General features: G+C 44.2%; 1 protein-coding gene and 1 long non-coding RNA gene across 3 annotated transcripts in view; one reads left to right on the top strand and one right to left on the bottom strand.

Annotated features, from left to right (window-relative positions):
* Positions 1-21,855, bottom strand: part of PPP2CA (protein phosphatase 2 catalytic subunit alpha) — a 139,370-nt gene that overhangs the window by 41,391 nt on the left and 76,124 nt on the right. The gene's annotated exons all lie outside the window — the stretch shown is intronic.
* LOC130267212 (uncharacterized) overlaps positions 1-21,855 on the top strand; it is a 174,852-nt gene that overhangs the window by 83,479 nt on the left and 69,518 nt on the right. For both annotated transcript variants that reach the window (XR_008843098.1, XR_008843099.1), the window contains exon 3: positions 12,580-12,655. This is a non-coding gene — a long non-coding RNA (uncharacterized LOC130267212). The remainder of the gene's footprint in view (positions 1-12,579; positions 12,656-21,855) is intronic.

Genomic DNA, 21,855 nt, shown 5'->3' with positions numbered 1-21,855 from the left:
TCCTGAGTACGGAAATACCCCAGATGTGGGCGCAAAATGCTCTGCGGGCGCACAACAAGGCTCAGGAGTGAGAGAGCACTATGTACATTTGAAGCCTAAATTGGTGATTTGCACAGGGGTGGCTAATTTAACAGCAGTTCTGACAAACGCAAAATAATAAATACTGACATGTGCCCCCATTTTGGAAACTACACCCCTCATGGAATGTAACAAGGGGTATAGTGCACCTTAACACCCCACAGGTGTTTGACAAATTTTTGTTAAAGTTGGATGGGAAAATGAAAAAAAATTATTTTTTTCTTCACTATAATGCTGGTGTCACCCTAAATTTTTCATTTTCACAAGGGAAAATAGAAAAAAAGCCCCCCAAAATTTGTAACCTCATTTCTTCTGCGTAAGAAAATACCCCAAATGTGGATGTAAAGTGCTCGGCGGGCGAACTACAATGCTCAGAAGAGAAGGAGCGCCAATGGGATTTTGAAGAGAGAATGTGTCCGGAATTGAAGGCCACGTGTGTTTACAAAGCCCCCATAGTGCCAGAACAATGGACCCCCAACATGTGAAACCATTTTGGAAACTACACCCCTCACATAATGTAATAAGGGGTACAGTGAGCATTTACACCCCACAGGTGTCTGACAGATTTTTTGGAACAGTGGTCCGTGAAAATGAAAAATTAAATTTTTCATTTGCTCAGCCCACTGTTCCAAAGATCTGTCAAATGCCAGTGGGGTGTAAATACTCACTGCACCCCTTATTAAATTCTGTGAGGGGTCAGTTTCCAAAATGGTATGCCATGTGGGGGGGGTTTGCTGTTCTGGCACAATAGGGGCTTCCTAAATGCGACATGCCCCCCGACCAAAATTTGCTCTCAAAAAGCCAAATATGACTCCTCTTCTGAGCATTGTAGTTCGCCCGTAGTGCACTTCAGGTCAACTTATGGGGTATCTTCCTTATCAGAAGAGATGGGGTTACAAATTTTGGGGGGTATTTTCTGCTATTAACCCTATTTGGGTCTAGTTTCCAAAATGATATGGCATGTGGAGTGTTTTTGCTGTTCTGGAACCATAGGGGCTTCCTAAATGCAATATGCCCCCCAAAAAACATTTCAGAAAAACGTACTCTCCAAAATCCCCTTGTTGCTCCTTCGCTTCTGAGCCCGCCGAACACTTTACATAGACATATGAGGTATGTGCTTACTCGAGAGAAATTGGGCTACAAATACAAGTATACATTTTCTCCTTTTACCCCTTGTAAAAATTCAAAAATTGGGTCTACAAGTACATGCAAGTGTAAAAAATGATTGTGAATTTTCTCCTTCACTTTGCTGCTATTCCTGTGAAACACCTAAAGGGTTAAAACACTTACTGAATGTCATTTTGAATACTTTGGGTGGTGCAGTTTTTTTTTTATAATGGGGTCTTTTATGGGGTATTCCTAATATGAAGACCCTTCAAATCCACTTCAAACCTGAACTGGTCCCTGAAAAATAGTGAGTTTGAAAATTTTGTGAAAAATTGCTGCTGAACTTTGAAGCCCTCTGGTGCCTTCCAAAAGTAAAAGCATGTCAATTTTATGATGCCAACATAAAGTAGACATACTGTATATGTGAATAAAAAAAAAATGTATTTGGAATATCCATTTTCCTTACAAGCAGAGAGCTTCAAAGTTAGAAAAATGCTAAATTTTCAATTTTCTCATCAAATTTTGGGATTTTTCACCAAGAAAGGACGCAAGTTACCACTAAAATTTACCACCATGTTAAAGTAGAATATGTCACAAAAAAACTATCTCGGAATCAGAATGATAACTAAAAGCATTCCAGAGTTATTAATGTTTAAAGTGACAGTGGTCAGATGTGCAAAAAACGCTATGGTTCTAAGGTGTAAAATGGCCTGGTCCTTCAGGGAGTTAACAAAAAATTAGAAATGGATCCTACATCAGAGTACAGTATTGAATTATCTTTTTTATGCAAAGATGCATTGGAGGATGGGATCATCAGTGAAAAGGAATCAAAGTTCGTACTGAGCACCCCTGACCGTTTGCCCGTATATTATTGTTTACCCATAAAGATTATTTTCCTCCCCCCGGTAGACCTATAGTTTCTGGAATCAGTTCATTAACTTCAAATTTATCCCAATATGTTGATAGTTTTATACAGCCATTTGCACAACAAACTGATTTAACCTCTTCAGGACGTAGGGCGTATGCATACGCCCGTGGGAATTCCGGTCCCCGCCGCTAGCCGGTTGGGGACCGGACTGGGATGCCTGCTGAAATCATTCAGCAGGCATCCCGGCACATCGCCGAGGGGGGCCTGAGACCCCCCCCCATGTCAGCAATCGAAGAAAATCGCATGTCAATTCAGACAAGTGATTTTCTGCTATTTGGGTTCCCGCCGCTCAGCGGGCGGGGACTGGACCGCGATGCCTGCTGAAATCATTCAGCAGGCATCCCGTCTCCTTGCTGGAGGGGATCCTCATACAGGCGAACACCACAGTCTGCCGGTGAATACTCATCGGCCGTCTGCGCGCGCTTCCGGGTCACGTGGATCACATGCGACCACATGACCCGGATAAGGATGATGATCGGTGGTGTAACAGACACCACCTATCATTATCCATAACGTACTGGAGGGCGGCACTGTGGCTATCCGCCAGTACAGCAGTGATTGGGTGACAGCACCAATCACTGCAGTAAGGGGAGGGGGAGGTGGGATCAGGAGCACGATGCTCCGTTCTGCCCACCATTTTGTTCAGATCTGGTGTGCATGAAGGAGCTCTGTTCATCCATCTCCCCCATCATACACAAAAAAGTGTAAAAAAAAAGTGCCCCCTTGCCCTGTTTCTGTGGCCCCTTGGCACAGAAAGCAGGGTTAGCTTTAGATTAGGTAGGAACAGTTAGGAGTTAAAAAATATATATATTTTTTCAGTGTACTATCCTTAGGTCCGTAGCACCTTTAGCTGCGTGACCCCGGCCCTACTGGGTCGCTGCGGTCTGCCGCCAGCGTTTTTTTGGGGCGCAGACCTTTTTTTTGCTTAACGTGTGGCTGGACCCTCTTAGCTATAAAAGAGAGGTCTGCCACCATTAGCTAAAGCCCACCCGCCGCTGCAGGCACTTTTTAGTTTTTTTTTGCACTTATAGGCGGTCCGTGCCACCGGTAGCAGGCCTGTGTTTTGTGGACGGACCGTACCTCAGGCTGCCCCACCGCTGTCAGTGATTTATCACTAATCAGCCTTTTTTTGGGTCCAGGTGGTTGCATTTTTTCGGGGTTAAACGTTTTATTATTTTATTTTTCGGGTATTTTGTGTGGGCGTCTGTGTACGCGCCACCAGCCACTGTTCTGGGCTGAATGGCTGGACCCCCCCACTGACGTCCGCACTCCCTGTCGCACCACACCACACACACGAATAAAGTTTTTCCCCCCACATTTCTACACTTCACCCCCATTAGAGTAGGGAAATGGCCCGCAGGGAGTTTTCAGCAGAGGCGGCATATGCCATACTTGTCTCCGACACAAATCGTCTCAGAGGACGAGGAAGACCCCACCTTCCTTATTTCCTTGTCGTCATCATCTAGTTCTGATGAGCCACCAAGGCGGCGGAGACGCTGCTCCTCTGCTCCTGACCTTGTGCCCCATGCTAGTATGAGTCGCCCTGGCGCTCATACTAGTCAAGCCCCTGGCCAAGTTCACTGGTGCCCCGTACCAGAGAACTTGTCTGGAATAAGCCAGCGGACCACGAGTCCGTGATTCCCGAGTTTGTTGGCGACTCAGGAATCAAGATCGACATTGTCAGGTTCACTGAAATAGACTTAATTATTTCAGTGACGACTGTCAATCAGATGGTTGAGCAAACGAATCTGTACGCCCAACAGTTCGTCGCCGCTCACCCGGGCTCACTCTTGGCTAGGCCCAATGGCTGGTTCCCAGTCGATGCAGACATTTTGGGGCCTGGTCAAGAAATCCAGTGTCTGGCAATATTGGAGTGGGGACGTCATTTACCAGACACCGCTCTACAATATGGCCATGGCACGTCCCCGGTTTGAGGCCATTCAGAAATGTTTGCATTATGCTGATAAGGCGGCATGTCCCCCCCCCCCCCCCCCCAAACTGATCCCCCGTACGACCGCCTGTATAAAATCAGGCCGGTCACCAATCACGGGGCCAAATTTTTGGAGGCCTATGTCCCTGGAAGGGAGGACGCTATTGATGAGTCTCATCAGCTTTAAAGGGAGACTCAGCTTCCGGCAATACATCCCTACCAAGCGAGCGCGGTATGGCGTGAAGATGTATAAACTTTGCGAGAATACCTCAGGGTACACTTGCAAGTTTATGGTGTATGAGGGACGAGATTCCCGTATTGAACCCCCAGATTGTTCCCCCACTCTAGGTGTTAGCGGGAAAATTGTTTGGGACCTTTTGCACCCATTGCTAGATAAAGGTTACCACCTTTATGTGGACAACTTTTATACTAGTATCCCTCTCTTCACATCCCTCTCTGCCAGATCCACGCTCGCTTGGGGGACAGTCCGGAAGAATCAAAGAGTCCTTCCTTCCTATCCCCTTCAGACTCCTATCCCCCGGGTGAGTGAGTCCCGTGACTTTACCCATGAAAACCTCTTGCTGGTCAGGTATAAGGACAAGAGGGATGTCCTTATGCTCACCACAATTCATGGGAATGGCAGCACCCCTGTCCCTGTGCGAGGTACCGTGGGACCGGTCCTCAAGCACGATTGTATTCTTGACTACAATCGGTATATGGGGGGAGTTGATCTTTCTGATCAAGTCCTCAAACCATATAACGCCATGCGGAAAACACGTACATGGTACAAAAAAAAAAGTTGCGGTCTACATGGTACAGGTTGCCAGGTACAATGCTTTTGTACTGTCCCAGTACGCTGGCAACACAGGGACATTCATACAGTTTCAAGAGGATGTTCTAAAGGCCCTAATCTTTGGTGACCACCGAAGAGCGGGTCAGAGCACCTCTGGAACTATGGGCCCCCGGATCGTCCCCCTCACTGGAAAGAAGGGACGATCTCAGAAAAAATGCAGAGTGTGGCGCAAGAGGGGGATTCGCAAGGACACCACCACTCAATGCGACACTTGCCCCAATAATCTTGGCCTCTGCATTAAGGGTTGCTTCAGGGAGTAGCACACTTCCATGGAGTACAACATTTTTATCCTTTCACCTGATTTTTATTCCCCAGAAATTGACTCCAATGTACCAGTCTAGAGTACATTGTCTTCCAGATTTTAAAACCAAACCACGCCCCCCCCCCAAAAAAAAAAAAAAAATCCCAAAACCTCTTTCTCCCCACCTGAGCAGGGTGCGCATTTGAGGTAACAGGTTATAGGGACGGCCACACACATCACATTCCCAGAATGATGATTCAGAGCATAGGGTTTGGGGCAGGCATAATTTTACTTTTGGCTATACTCTGGGTCATCATTCTGGGAATTGGCATATCAGTATTAAAACTGCAATGTTCATTCTCCCAACCCATGTGCCTCCAGCTGTTGCAAAACTAAGTCCCAGCGTGCAGTGACAGATCATGCATGCTGGGAGTTGTAATTTCGCAACAGTTGGAGGCACATGGGTTGGGAAACACAGAGTTAAACTGTTTTGCAACCAGTGTGCCTCTAGCTGTTGCATAACTACAACCCCCAGCATGCATGGACAGCCAAAGGGCATGCTGGAAGTAGTATTATGCCTCCAGCTGTTGCATAACTACAAGTCCCAACATGCCCTTCTGCTGTCCGTGCAAGCTGCCCGTGTGAATGTACCCTAAAAAGACTACACAAAATAAAAAGTAAAAAAAACACTACATATACACATACCCCTACACAGTCTGTTTCCAAAATGGAGCCTCCAGCTTTTGCAAAACAACAACTCTCAGTATTGCCGCACAGCCATTGACTGTCCTGGCATGCTGGGAGTTTTGCAACAGCTGTAGGCACCCTGTTTGGGAATCACTAGCGTAGAATACCCCTATGTCCACCCCTATGCAAATCCCTAATTTAGGCCTCAAATACGCATAGCGCTCTCACTTTGGAGCCCTGTCTTATTTCAAGGCAACAGTTTAGGGCCACATATGGGGAATTTCCGTACTCTGGAAAAATTGCCTAACAAATTTTGGGGGGCTTTTTCTCCTTTCACCCCTTATGAAAAGGTAAAGTTGGGGGTCTACTCCAGCATGTTAATGTAAAAAAATTTAAATTTTTTTTTTCACAAACTTGCTGGTGTTGCACCATACTTCATTTTCACAAGAGGTGAAAAAAAAAATGCACATGTAAATGACTTCCATTCCAAACAAATTCTCTCTTCAAAAGCCCAATGGTGCTCCTTCTCTTCTGAGCATTGTAGTTTGTCCACAGAGCACTTTATGTCCACACATGGGGTATTTCCATACTCAAAAAAATAATTTGTAACCCCATTTCTTCTATTTGCACATTCGACTTTAACGAAAGGTTGTATAACACCTGTGGGGTGTTAAGGATCACTGGACCCCTTGTTACTTGCCTTGAGGGGTGTAGTTTCCAAAATGGCATACCATCTTTTCAAAATATTGTATAGGCAGTCTCCCTCTACTCAAGGCTTGATCTCCAACCTCTTGACAGCCCTGGGAGCTGAAACCCCATCAGTCACTTGTACATGGTCGAGTGGAACAGATACGGAGCGCTCCCTGTGTGGAATCAGAAGTGTCTCCAAGGTGAGAGACTGATAAGAAACTTGCTCACCTGGTGGAGTTGTGCTGAGGAGGCACTGTGCTGATGAGGCACAACACTCAGAAGGGCATAAAGAATGGTCGACAGCAGCAGCCTCCCCTGCCGACTGATCGGCGCGAAGACTATGGAGTTCAGCGGTAAGGCAGGAAATGGAAGCTGGCAATCGTGTTGTCAAGGAAGAAGGGAAAGTCCGAGATATTGTTCACAAATTTACAAACTGTGTCCACAACGTGTTTCAAAACAGTTTTTTTCATCAGGCCTGATATTATTCAACATACAACGCAATTTATACAGAATGCAGTCAAAACGTCAGACGGACATGACTTGTTTGACAAAGTGAAAACATGGAAGGCATGGTAAAATATGGAAAAAAATCCAGGAAATAGTACTATTTATAGTGATAATAAAAGACAATGTGGATATCTCCAGAGTTATGGACAATCATATGCACATAAATACATGTCCATGTGTATACACATACATACACACACACACACGCACATATTATATATATCACCCAACAACAAGAGCAGTACATATATAAAAAAAAATATAAAAAAGTGGTATATAAAAAAGTGATTTATAAAAAAAAAAAGGGCAATGTATACATAAAAAAAGCAATATATAAAAAAAAAAAAAAAAAAAAAAAAAAAAAAAATAAAAAAGATGAACCATATTCAGTTAAAACTTAGTTTTTTTCTATCCTTTCATTTAATCCATGGGGCCATAATGAATTTATATTGAAAATCCAATACGATTCCCTAGTAATCAATTTCTGAAATCTATTGTATGTCGCTTCAGGAATAGAGTCAATAATTTGAACTGTCAAACAATGTAAATCCCCAGCGTGAATCATAGTGATATGTCTCGACATTAGTGATCGACCGATATCGTTTTTTTAGGGCCGATACCGATAATATGTGGGCTGACTTTTCATTGGGGTACAAACTCTATTCTACGGATAATTTGCACCTGAATGGGGGAGAGAATCCTGGAAGGGGTGGCTGAGTATTTAAACTAGGTGAGTGGGGGGAGGATAATAAAGCAAAGAAAGCAGACAGTGGGATGGATAGGTTAGAGAGGAGTCAGGACATAATGGTGGGTGAAGAGGAGTCCTGTGGGGGGAGGTTAAGAGCAGTGGATAAGGAGATCCATGGGTTACAAACCAGCCGTAAAAATAAATGTAGCCCGAAAAATTGTAATCCCAATAATTCAAAAAATTCCATTAGCCCCAATAACAAATAACAACGTTCGACCCAATAACGCAAAAAATCCCATTAGCCCCAATAACTTAAATAGTACAATTAGCCCTTATAACTCAAAAAATAACATTAACCCCAATAACTCTGAAAATCCCATTAGTGAGACTATATGTGTAAAACTTAATGGAAATGTAAAGTATGTTCACAAATGCCAGAAGCCTAGCAAATAAAATGGGGGAGCTTGAGGCCTTGATACTGGAGGAACATATTGATATAGTTGGGGTCACTGAGATATGGCTGGACTCCTCGCATGACTGGGCTGTCAATCTGCAGGGGTTTACATTGTTTCGCAAGGATAGAATGAACAGAAAAGGTGGTGGAGTCTGTCTGTATGTAAGAAGTGGTATGAAAGCCAGTGTGAACGATGCCATAGTGTGTGATGATTCTGAGGATGTGGAATCACTGTGGGTAGAATTACAAAAGGAGGGAAATATTGAAAAAATAGTATTTGGTGTAATCTACAGACCCCCTAATATCACTGAAGAGATAGAAGGTCAGCTGTATAAACAAATAGAGAGGGCCGCCCGGGCAGGTACAGTGGTAATATTGGGAGATTTTAACTACCCTGATATAGATTAAGGCCGGGGGCTGGCTAAAACTACAAAGGAGAGAAAATTCCTAAATTTATTGCAGGATAATTTTATGGGCCAGTTTGTGGAGGACCCAACAAGAAGTGATGCCTTGTTGGATCTGATCATTTCCAACAACGCAGAGCTGGTGGGTAATGTAACTGTGCGGGAAAACCTTGGTAATAGCGACCACAATATAGTTACTTTTGACTTAAAATGTAGAAAACAAAGACAGACAGGGAAGGCATAAACATATAACTTTAAAAAGGCAAATTTTCCTGGGCTGAGAGATGCACTACAGGACATAGACTGGGGGGAGGTGTTGTCAAATACTGATACAGAAGGTAAATGGGACATTTTTAAATCAACTCTAAATAACTATACAGCTAAATATATACCAAAGGGGAACAAATATAAACGATTAAAACTAAATCCTACATAGCTGACAAATGATGTTAAAAGAGCAATAAACAAAAAAATTGCCTTCAAAAAATTCTAATCTGATGGGTCAGCTATAACATTTAAACAGTACAAAGAGCTTAATAAAATCTGTACAAATGTAATAAAAACAGCAAAAATTCTAAATGAGAGACAGGTGGCCAAAGAAAGCAAAACTAATCCTAAATATTTTTTTAGATATATAAATACAAAAAAAAAAAACAAGGACAGAGCATGTAGGACCCCCTTAATAATGATAATGGGGAGGTTGTCACGGCCGATCAAGAGAAGGCGGAGCTACTGAATGGGTTCTTTAGTTCTGTATACACTATGGAAAAAGGAGCTGACATTGGCCAGGTAAGTAAATGTAAGCAAATCTCCAGGGCCGGATGGACTACACCCAAGAGTTCTTAGAGAGGTAAGTTCAGTAATATCTGTAACCTTGTTCATGATATTTAGAGATTCTCTGGTGTCTGGTATTGTGCCAAGGGACTGGCGCAAGGCTAATGTGGTACCAATCTTCAAGAAGGGCTCTAGGTCTTCGCCAGGCAATTATAGACCGGTAAGTCTAACGTCCATTGTGGGTAAATTGTTTGAAGGACTTATAAGGGATTACATACAGGAATGCATAGGGGATAATAGTATTATAAGTGATAGCCAGCATGGGTTTACTAAGGATAGAAGTTGTCAAACCAATCTAATTTGCTTTTATGAAGAGGTGAGTAGAAGCCTTGACAGAGGAATGGCTGTGGATATAGTGTTTCTGGATTTTGCCAAAGCGTTTGATACTGTCCCTCACAGACGTCTGACAGGTAAGTTAAGGTCTTTGGGCTTGGAAATTTTAGTTTGTAACTGGATTGAACACTGGCTCATGGATCGTACCCAGAGAGTGGTGGTCAATGATTCGTACTCTGATTGGTCCCCGGTAATTAGTGGTGTACCCCAAGGTTCAGTACTGGGCCCGCTGTTTAATTTATTTATCAATGATATAGAGGATGGTATTAACAGCTCTGTTTCTATCTTTGCAGATGACACCAAGCTTTGTAGCACGGTACAGTCTATAGAGGATGTGCATAAGTTACAAAATGACTTGGATAGACTAAGTGTCTGGGCATCCACTTGGCAAATGAGGTTCAATGTGGATAAATGTTAAGTTATGCATCTGGGTACTAATAACATGCATGCATCGTATGTCTTAGGGGGGGATTAAACTGGCAGAGTCACTGGTACAGAAGGATCTGGGTGTACTTGTAGAGCACAGACTACAGAATAGCAAGCAATGTCAGGCTGCTGCTTCCAAAGCCGGCAGGATATTGTCATGTATAAAAAGAGGCATGGACTCAAGGGACAGGGACATAATACTCCCCCTTTATAAAGCATTGGTACGGCCTCACCTGGAATATGCTGTTCAGTTTTGCTCGCCTGTTCATAAAAGGGACACTGCAGAGTTGGAAAGGGTGCAGAGACGCGCGACTAAACTAATATGGGGCATGGAACATCGTAGCTATGAGGAGCGATTAAAGGAGTTACAGTTGTTTAGTCTTGAGAAGAGACGTTTAAGGGGGGATATGATAAACGTATATAAGTATATAAATGGCCCATACAAAAAATATGGAGAAAAACTGTTCCAGGTTAAAGCCCCCCCAAAGGACGAGGGGGCACTCCCTCCGTCTGGAGAAGAAAAGGTTTAGTCTAAAGTGGAGACACCTTCTTTACCGTGAGGACTGAATTTATGGAACGGTCTACCTCAGGAACTGGTCACAGCAGGAACAATTAACAGCTTTAAAACAGGGTTAGATACATTCCTGAAACAAAACAACATTAATGCTTATGCAGAATTATAAAACTACATCCCTTTCCCTTATCCCCTTACATCCTTCCCTTCAATCCCCTGGTTGGACTTGATGGACGTATGTCTTTTTTCAACCATACTAACTATGTAACTATGTTAGGGCCAATAGCCGATAACATACCGATATTTCGGTATAAGTTATCGCCTATCCCCCCCCCGCAGATCATTGATTTAAAGCGGGCGCTTTAAATCAATGAACTGCAGCGGCTTTTGCGGTGCCATAGACCGCCGCCGCCACCCGCTTCTCTCCCCTTGCCTGTCCGGTGGTCCTGAGTCCTATCACCGCCACCCCAACCCCCCCCCCCCCCGCCGCACCGCGCCCACTACCGCACTGCATCGCACCCCCCACCGCACCGCCCCATTGCCTCCCACATCCTCGGTTTTATTATTACCTTTTCCCAGGGCCCGGGGTCCACTCTACATCTGGCTCCGGTGGCGTCCTCCTGAGCTGTTACAGCGTAACGCAGCAGGAGCCAGAAGTAGCGTTGACCCTGGGCCCCGGTAATTATAAAACCGGGGATGGGGGAGGCAATGGGGCCGGTGCGTCGCGGTGCGGGCGGGGCATTATCGGCATATCTGCAAGGTAATTGCCGATACCGATAATGCCCAAATCGTGATTATCGGCCGATAATATCGGCCAAACTGATAATTGGTCGATCCCTACTCAACATGCTGTGTTCCATGAATTTACTGTTTATGTTAAAACTATGTTCATTCTGGCTCTGAGTGACTGGATTGTTCGACCAATATACTGTAACCCGCACTTGCAGGTCAGCAGATAAACAACAGAGGAGCAATCATATCTTCCTCTAATAGAGAACGACTTAAAAGTAGAAGTTTTTTTTTTTTTTTTTTAAAGATCCACGAGCAACATAGACATGGTTACATGTAAAAGTGCCCGTGCAGGAAAAAGGTGCTGTTATGTCTTTCTGAGATGTTACAGCCTTAAGACAACCCGGTGCAAGGTGGCTTCTCAATGTACGAGCTCTCTGATAAGTTATAAGGGGCTTAGAAGGAATTTTTTATTTTAAAATTTGATCACTAAATAAAATTGCCCAACGCTTCTTTAAGATAATATGGATTTGAGCCGTGGAGCTGTTAAAATTTGTTATAAAATTATATTTTATATTGTGTTTGGTATTCTCATCCTGTGTTTTTTTTGGGGGGAATCTCCCCCCCCCCCCTTTTTTAATCCCCTTTTGTTCCCCTCTTTCCCTTTCCCTCTTCTTCAACACCATAACACTTGCATCACATATTCACATTTGACACCCTATACATGCACACTATCTGTACACAAACCTGTACAGTATGTTTGCTACACATACCAGCATATACGGTATGTACATATACATCTCTTATTTCCATGTGCGTCTACATTTATGCACATTTATATTCTCACATAAACACATTTTCATTCAATTTATGTATATTTTTTTATTCTCAATATTAGCATTTACTATGTGTAACATTATGAATCATTTATTTATCTACTTATTTATTATGCATCATTACTATTCATTTATTATTAACTATGCACTATTCTTCATGATTTATTATTATATGGCATATACACATTTATATAACATTTATTCTACCATTATTAATTTATTTTTATTATTATTCATTATGTATTGTCATGCGGTATGAAATATGGCATGTATACTGTGATTATCATTTTCATTTTTTTCATTTTTCTTTTCTTTTTTCCTGCTCTACCGGGCGCTCTAGTCTCCTCGGCTCCAGCTTAGCTGCGGTCACGTGTCTCCGACGTCACACCGACGCAGGACGCGGCAGGATTAACCAGGTACACAGCTGCCTTTAATGTATATAATTATATGATGTAATGTGATTGGTCTTATGTTATGATATATACTCACCTCATTTGAGTGTTGACAACTCCCGGAAGAAGGATGTAGTCCGAAACGATCGTAGGGGTGACTACTCCTGGCCACGCTGTTGCCCTTTCACATGTGGGTATTGTGTCAGTGTGTACCTCTCTGTATACCTCCTATATATTTTATTGTTGATGTGCACTGCACTTTACTTTACTTTTGCTGCTATATTTTGCTGCTATAACACTGTCTCATTGTATTGTATATTTACACAATATAGAGGGTGCGCATTGTTTGTGTATGCAATATCCACTATTACACGTAATATATGGTATTGCCATATTAGTATATTTATATAATTTAGCCAGGAGTCGTCCTTTGTCAGAAGCCCATTCCTCTGAATTTTTAATTCTTGTTTTTAATCAATGAAGGAATATTTGTCATTTTCGTCTGCTGCAGCGTTCTTTTCTAGGTTTTCGTAAATTTTTACTGTATTAGCAGACAATATACGGTCCTATACCTAGACCCAGGAAGCACATAGGGGTGTCTGTCTATTATAAAAAAATATATTCCCCCCCCCTCCTTACTTCCTTTGAGGGTATTTTTTGTCTGTGCTATTTGTTTTTATGCACATGTGTATATACATGTGTATGTATGTACACATATGGACATGTATTTATGTGTATATATGATTGTTTATAACTCTGGAGATATCCACATGGTCTTTTATTATTATCACTATTAATGGTTCTGTTTCCTGGATTTTTTTCCCATGTTTTACCATGCCTTCCATGTTTTCACTTTGTCAAACATGTCCGTCTGACGTTTTGACTGCTTTCAGTATAAATTGCATTGTACATTGAATAAGATCACGCCTGATGGAAAAAAACTGACTGTTTTTAAACGCGTTGCGTGTACACAGTTTAATACATTTATGATCAATATCTCAGACTCACCCTCCTTCTTCGACAACGCGAATACCAGCTTCCGTCAGCACACAATGCTACTGTACCTATCTATATCTCCCTGCTGCAGCCAATAACGAGCCTTCCTTGAGGGGTGCGCAATTGGTGGGGTCATCGCATCCGCAGCGCAGTTCGCCGGGTTGCTGATACCCTACACTGCGCGTGTGATGACATCACATTTCGCGCGCATCCCCGCAAGGAAGGCTCGTTATAGGCCGTAGCAGGAAGATATAAGTACTGTAGCAGTGAAATACCTTAACTTGCCTAATTACTACATAAAGGGATGACCTGCTTATCACCAGGGGCTAACCTATCTTCTTAGGGGGCATCATTGTTTTAAACAGGAGCCCTACCTGCCAGGGGTAATATCTATCTGGAGGCATTTACAACTATTGGGAACCCCTACCTGATCATCAGGTAGGGCTCCCCAGTAGATAGACAGGCCCCGAGATAGATATGATTAGGATCATCTCTATCTGGGGCCTCTATACCTACTTGGGAGCACTACCTGATGTGGGTCATATCTGTCTGGGGGCCTGTCTTCATATGGGGGAGCTCTACCTAATGGGAGACATATCTATCTGGGGCTCTGCCTGCTGGGGGAGCCCACCCTTTCTACCAACTGGGGGGACATATCTATATGGGGCATATTTACTTACTTGGGGAGCCCCACCTGCCTACCTACATGATGAGGAGACATACCAACTTGCTAAAGGGACATACCTTCATAAAGAGGACTACCTACTTAATGGGGCGGACTTACTTATCAGGGGTCGTTCCACCTAATGGGGGTGACATACTGGTCTGCCTATTAAGTTTCTATTAATAGAAGACCTTATTTACATACTATTTTGGTTCAAATTATTTTAAGTACCGGGACAAGTGGATTGCCATGAGGGACAAGTAGATTGTGCTCCATTTTAGTCCCTTGGAGAAGTGATTTTTTTTTTTTTATATTTCCACACCCCTGCATAATATTTTTCATTTCCCTTTTTTTGCTCACTTTTTACCCTAAGGAAAAATAAATAAAAAAAGACACCTTAACTCCTTGGGGACGGAGGGCATATGCATACGCCCTCGCATCCCGTAACTTAAGGACGGAGGGCGTATCCATACGTACTTGGCATTTCCGATCACTGCCGCTCGCTGGGCCGTGATCGGACCGGGATGCCTGCTGATATCCATCAGCAGGCATCCCGTGGCAATGCCGAGGGGGGTCCTGAGATCCCCCCCATGTCGGCGATCGCGGCAAATCGATGGTCAATTCAGACCAGCGATTTGCCCGCGATCCGGAAATTAAGAATGATTGGAGCTGTCAGAGACCGCTCCGACCTTCCTAAAGGATAGGAGCGAGGTGGCTGTGTTGCCACCCCCTCCTATCCGCCATTGGTCGGTCAGGCTGGCCACCAATGGCAGGATGGGGGCGGGGGGAGGGGGGGGGTTTAGAGTTCATTTCTCCCGCTCTGTAGAGACAAAAGAGGAAAAAAGGCACACGCGCCCCTAGTGCAATACTGTATTTATATATGGCAGTGGTAGTAAAGAACACACTTACCAAGTAGCTCTAGGTACAACACCATGCAGCATGTAAAACAATGGTTAGCTGTCAGCAGCCCCGATCCTCCGGTTAAGTCCTCAACCACCGGTCCAATATCAGCCAGAAAACAATAGAACAATGGATCTCCGGCAGGCGCTTTAACAGCATGAATTAAGGATGAAACGTTCAAAGATCATATAGCAATTTATTTGGGCACACAAAGCAACGTGTTTCCTGCCCGTAGCGGGCACTTCATAAGGCAAATGTGCATTTCTCCCGCACTGGCCACCGATCGGAAGTCGACACAGAGCGGGGGAACACAGGCGGCAACGTGGGGGGAATATGGCCCGACTTACCCGGACCGGTGGAGGTGGCGGAGTCGGCACCACGGAGCAGCGGCGGCCGGAAAGTGCGGCGGAGAAGGCTGCAGTGAAGATCGCGGTAAGTGATCTTCACTTTGGCCTTCTAAAAGCTGCAAAACTACAATTCCCAGCATGCCCGCACACCCAAAGGCTGCCTGGGCATGCTAAGAGTTGTAGTTTTGCAACATCTGGAGGATCACAGTTTGGAGACCACTGTGTAGTGGTCTCTAAACTGTTGTCCTCCAAATGTTGCAAAACTACAACTTTCAGCATGCACTGACTGTCTGGGCATGCTGGGAGTTGTAGTTTTGCAACATCTGGACAGCCACAGTTTGGAGACCACTATACGGTGGTCTCTAAACTGTAGCCCTCCAGATGTTGCAAAACTACAATTCCCAGCATGCCCAGACAGTCAGGGATGCTGGGCATGTAGTTCTGCAATATCTGGCCCTTCATATGTTGCAGAACTACAACTCCCAGCATGCCTGGACAGTCTGGGCATGCCTGGAGTTGTAGTTTTGGAACATCTGGAGGGCTACTTAGCGGTCTCCAAGCTGTCCTTCCCCAGCTGTTGCATAACTACAACTCACAGCATGCCCAGACTGTCCAGGCATGCTGGGAGTTGTAGTTCTGCAACATCTGAAGGGCCAGATATGGCAGAACTACACCGCCCAGCATCCCTGACTGTCTGGGCATGCTGGGAATTGTAGTTTTGCAACAGCTGTAGGTACACTGGTTGGGAAACACCGAGCTAGAGTGTGTTTTCAAACTCAGCGATTCCAATCCGTGTGCCTCCAGCTGTTGCCAATCTACAACTCCCAGAATGCATTGACAGACCATACATGCTGGGAGTTGTAGTTTTGCAACAGCTGGAGGCACACTGGTTGGAATCACTGAGCTAGAGTCTGTTTTCTAACTCGGTTGCCCACCAGTGTGCCTACAGCTGTTGTAAAACTACAACTCCTAGCATGCACGGTCTGTCAGTGCATTCTGGGACTTGTAGTTCTGCAACAGCTGAAGGTTTACCCCCTATCACCATGTAAATGTACAGTGTACATTCACACGGGCAGGTTTACAGTGGGTTTCCTTCTACAAGTTTGAGCTGCAGCAAATTTTCCGCAGCTCAAACTCCCAGCGGAAAACTTACTGTGAACCCCCCGCCCATGTGAATGTACCCTAAAAACCCTACACCAACAAAAAGTAAAACTCTACATATACATCCCCTTACACGTCCGTGCCCCCCAAACCCCCCCCCCCCCCCCCCACTCCCGAAAAATATGAATGAAAACCGTCTCATACGGCAGTGTTTCCTAAGCGGAGCCTCCAGCTGTTGCAAAACAACAACTCCCAGTATTGCTGGACAACCATAGACTGTCCTGGCAAGCTGGGAGTCTTGCAACAGCTGGAAGCACCCTGTCTGGGAAACACTGCTGTAGGGTTTTGGTGGAGACAAGCCCCATCCTTGTATCAGGGACCATGGGGGCTTTGTAAACGCACATTGCCCCTGACTTCCATTCCAACCAAATTCTCTCTCCAAAACCCCAATGGTGCTCCTTCTCTTCTGAGCATAGTGGTTTGCCTGCAGAGCACTTTACATCCACATATGGAGTATTTCCCCATGGGGTTAAAATTTTTTTGGGGTTTCTTCTCCTATTACCCCCCTTGTTATAATGCAAAATTTGGGGTAACACCAGCATTTTATTGAAACATTTTTACGTCCTAATTTTACGAAAGTTCGTCAATCACCTGTGGGGTGTTAAGGCTCACTGTAATCCTTGTTATGTTCCTTGAGGGGTGTAGTTTCCATAATTGTATGCCGTGTGTTTTGTATTTTTTACTGTTCTGGCATCATGGGGGCTTCCTAAATGGGACATGCCCCCAAAAACCATTTCAGCAAAATTCGCTCTCCAAAATACCATTGACGCCCCTTCCCTTCTGAGCCCTCTAGTGCACCCACAGAGGACTTTACATCCACATATAAGTTACTTCCTTAATCGAGAGAAAATTAATTAAAAGTTTTGGGGGGCCATTTTACCTTTTACCCTTGTAAAAATGAAAAAAAAAATGGGACTACAATTAGGGTTGGGCGGTATACCGGGGTGCATCAATAGGGGCATAGATGCCCACGACAAGGAAATAATTCTACTGCTGTACAAATCACTAGTCAGACCACACATTGAATACTGTGTACAGTGCTGGGCACCAGTGTACAAGAAAGATACAGTGTAGCTGGAGAGGGTTCAAAGACAGGCAACCAGGGTAATACAGGGAATGGGAGGACTACAGTACCCAGAAAGATTATCAGAATTAGGGTTATTTAGTTTAGAAAAAAGAAGGCTTAGGGGCGACCTAATAACTATGTATAAATATATCAGGGGACAGTACAGAGATGTTTCCCATGATCTATTTGTACCCAGGACTGTATCTATAACAAGGGGGCATCCTCTACGTTTAGAAGAAAGAAGGTTTCTACACCAGCACAGACTGGTTCTTTACTGTGAGAGTAGTGAGACTGTGGAATTCTCTCCCGGAGGAGGTGGTCATGGTGAACTCTGTAAAAGAATTTAAAAGGGGTATGGATGCATTTTTGGAGAGTAAGAACATTGCTGGTTATGTATACTAGATTTATAGGGACAGAACGTTGATCCAGGGATTTATTCTGACTGCCATATTGGAGTCGGGAAGGAATTTTTACCTCTAGCATGAGGGTTTTTTGCCTTTTTTTACTCATTAGGATTAACTCAGTAGGGACTCATTAGGGGCATAGGTTGAACTTTATGGACTCTGGTCTTTCTTCAACCTTATGAACTATAGGGGAGATTTATCAAAACCTGTGCAGATCACTTCTTTCATGTTTAAAAGGGTCTGAGCAAAAAGAAAGAATCTATTTGATTGGTTGCTATGGGGACCTGGGCAAGTTTTCCTCTGCACAAGTTTTCATAAATCTCCCTCTATGTTACCGGTTCATACCGAATACCAACATTTTTGTGCTGCACGATATGAGTTTTAACCCATACCGCAATACCGGTTTGGCCCCTCCCCTCGGGAATGAATTATTAGCCCAGCACTGCGCTGTCCCCAAAACTACAACTCCCAGCCGGACTGTCCGGGCATGCTGGTAGTTGCAGTTTTGCAACATCTGGAGGTCCGCAGGTTGAAGACCACTGCTCTATACTGTATCCCTATGCCCGGGCTGCAAAAGGTAAACAAAAGTAGGAATTATGGCTTACCGATAATTCAGTTTTCATGAGTCCATCACGACAGCACCACGTGAGATTGCCCCCTATCTGCATAGGAACAGGAAGCACAAGAGAGGTTAAAAGGGTCCCTCCCTCCATACTCCCTCTGCACCACTGTTCCATAGGAGTGTTTATAAATTACCAAGAGAGCAATGTTAAGATACATGTAAAAATACATATAAAAATTAAGGGGGGGGAAATATAGGTGCTGTCGTGATGGACTCCTGAAAACCGAATTATCGGTAAGTCATAATTCCTACTTTTCACTTTGTCCAGTCACGACAGCACCACTACGCACCTGACGTCACGGCGTAGCGGCGTCTATGCAGCGTACTAGGCCGGAGCCTGCCCGGAGTGGAGAAGATGACCGCCGGAGAAGGACAGCCCGGACCGGTTCACTCTTCACCCGGAATGCCTCCGGACACTACAGGAAGGATGGATGGCCCGGACCACCCCCATTACGGGTAAGTTTCATTTTTTTATTGACTCGGAGGGTGGGGGAGGGGCCCGACCGGTATAGCGGTATGGGCAAAAATCCATACCGGTATACTGCCCAGCATCACGGTGGGGGGTGCGACGCGGTGCGGTGGGTCGGGGGTGCAGGTCGAGGGGTGGCGGTCGCGGTGCGGGTGGGCGGGGCATTATTGGCTTATCGGCAAGGTAATTGCCGATACCGATAATGCCCAAAATCGTGATTATCGGCCATACCAATAATCTGTCGATCCCTAAGAAAAACCTGAGTATTCAGGGACCATTCTCCTGGATCCAGGATACGGCGGCTCAGGAAATTGGCTGAAGGATTGTCCACTCCCTTTAGATGTACTGCAGAAAGGGATGACATTTTGTTCTGCCCAAAGAAAAATCTCTGCAGGAAATTTTAGGAGTGTGTGCCTTGTCCCCCCCTGATTGATGAAGGCCACTGCTGTAGTGTTGTCTGAGTAGATCTTTATATGAAGGCCTAGATCCTTTGAAGCTCTTAAAGCTTTGAATATTGCTTTTAGCTCTAGTGAAGATCTTTCACTATTGCTCCCCATCCCCAAATACCAGCATCTGTAGTTATGGAGACGGATGGAAGAGGAATCCATGGCATCCCGACTTGAAGATTTTCTTTTAGCCACCACTTTAGTGATTTCTTTACAGTAAGGGGAATTATCTTTCTCTAGAGAGAACAGAGGGCTCCCAGGTCTTCAGGATTTGGGACTGAAGAACCCTGGAATGACTTTGGCACCAGGGTACCGCAGGCATACAGGATGTCATGGACCCCAGTATTGACATGGCTTCCCTTAGAGAGAGATTTGCTTCTCATCGCCTTTTTTAATTTCTCCTGAATTAAGGATATTTTTCCCCTGGAAGAAAGGTTTTTTGTACCTCTAAATCCAGGGTCATGCCTAGGAATCTCTTGGTTCTGGATGGAGAGATTTCTGGAAATTATTATCCAGCCGAGGTCTTGCAAGCATGATACTGTCTGCTGGACCTGTAGAGACAGTAGGTGATGAGAATTTGCAGTAGTCAATAGGTTGTCTAAATAGGGAATGATGGTGATCCCCCTCTAGTCTTGGGAAGACTACAACCTCTACCATGACCTTTGTAAATATTCTTGGAGCAGAGGATATTCCAAAAGGGTAGAGCTTTGAATTGGAAATGGTAGACTTCCTTATTTAACCGAATTGCAAACCGAGTTGAGCCTCATGTTTGCATTTTATGATCCTAGATCTGTAATGCTAAATCTTTGTGGAGGAGGGAAGGCAAACTCGATACTGAAGCCGAACTCCAGAGAGCTCAGAATAAACTGATTTTTTGATATGTTCGCCCACTGGCGACAAAATCGAGTGAGCCTTCCCCCCACCTGAAGACCGTCATGGTTGTATTTAATGGAAGTGTTTGAAGAAGGGTTGAACAAAAATTCTCTACCCTTGCCTCCCTTTGGGTAACTCCGTGTACCCGTTTTCCCTGTATACTGCTTGTTTTTGAAAAAGGAACGAAAATTATTCTTTTGATTGGTAGATTTTTCTTCCGGAAGGACCTTTTTCTTATCTGCAGCTTGCTCCAGAATTTTATCTAACACTGGGCCAAACATAGAATTACCCTGGAAAGGAATACCGCAGAGTTTACTTTTGGAAGTAGAGTCCCCTTGCCAATTTTTTTGAATTGGACAGAGCAGCTGATCAGGAGGACATTCTGACCGATTCAGTCAAGGCATCTACTAAGAAAGCCGTAGCTAATTTTAACATAGGAACGTATTCTAAAATTTCTTTAGTAGTTTTACTGGAAAGATGGTTTTCTAGTTGTTCCAGCCAAACAAACAGGGATCTTGCTACTGTAGTGGCTGCAATATTTGGGTTGATCTGAGCAGAGGAAGCATCTCAATTTTTTTTTTTTTTTTTTTAACAACCCATCCATCTTACGGACTAAAGGATCTTTTAGCTGAGAGCTGTCCTTCCAAGATTAGATCCCTAATGTTGTCATGGACGGTGAACACTTTTTTAGGCCCGCAAACATGCGGTCTTGGATAGAGGTAGGTTCCTCAGATTCAGGAATGTTCATTGCATTTCTGATAGCATTAACTAAAATTTCCGTGTCTTAAGAGGAGAAAATACCTCTTATCACTCCTTTGATAACAAGGTTCAATGACTTCCCCTTCTTGAGAATTAGAACCCGTGGCAACAATTTCAACTTCAGAATCTGAATCAGAAGTTACTACTACTGTAGTTTTTCATCCTTTTGATGGAGGAGGAAAAAGAGGGACGATCCGGCATAAGGAATGGATCAACCGGTGGAGATGGATCTATCAACTGAGCTTATGGTAGAGCAGCAGCAACAGAAGATTGAACTTCAGTTTTAATACAGCGAAGTTCCTCCAAAAAAGACGGGGATTCCTGCTGGATTAATTTATCCGTACAGGCTTTACACAGTGGCTTATATCCTTTATGTAAGATAATAGCGCAGATCCCACATTTCTTAGGTTTAACCTTAGACTCCTTATACTTCGGTTTCTTCGGGGCCTCCTTGTCTCCCTAAAGCAGAGAAGGAAACCCATAAGAACAGGGAAATCTCTCTCTCTCTCTCTCAATC

The sequence above is a fragment of the Hyla sarda genome, chromosome 4 (genome assembly GCF_029499605.1).
Source record: "Hyla sarda isolate aHylSar1 chromosome 4, aHylSar1.hap1, whole genome shotgun sequence".
NCBI classification, from domain to species: domain Eukaryota; kingdom Metazoa; phylum Chordata; class Amphibia; order Anura; family Hylidae; genus Hyla; species Hyla sarda.
The sequence above is the reverse complement of the archived record's forward strand: the minus strand, read 5'-3'. Positions and strand labels throughout refer to the sequence as shown.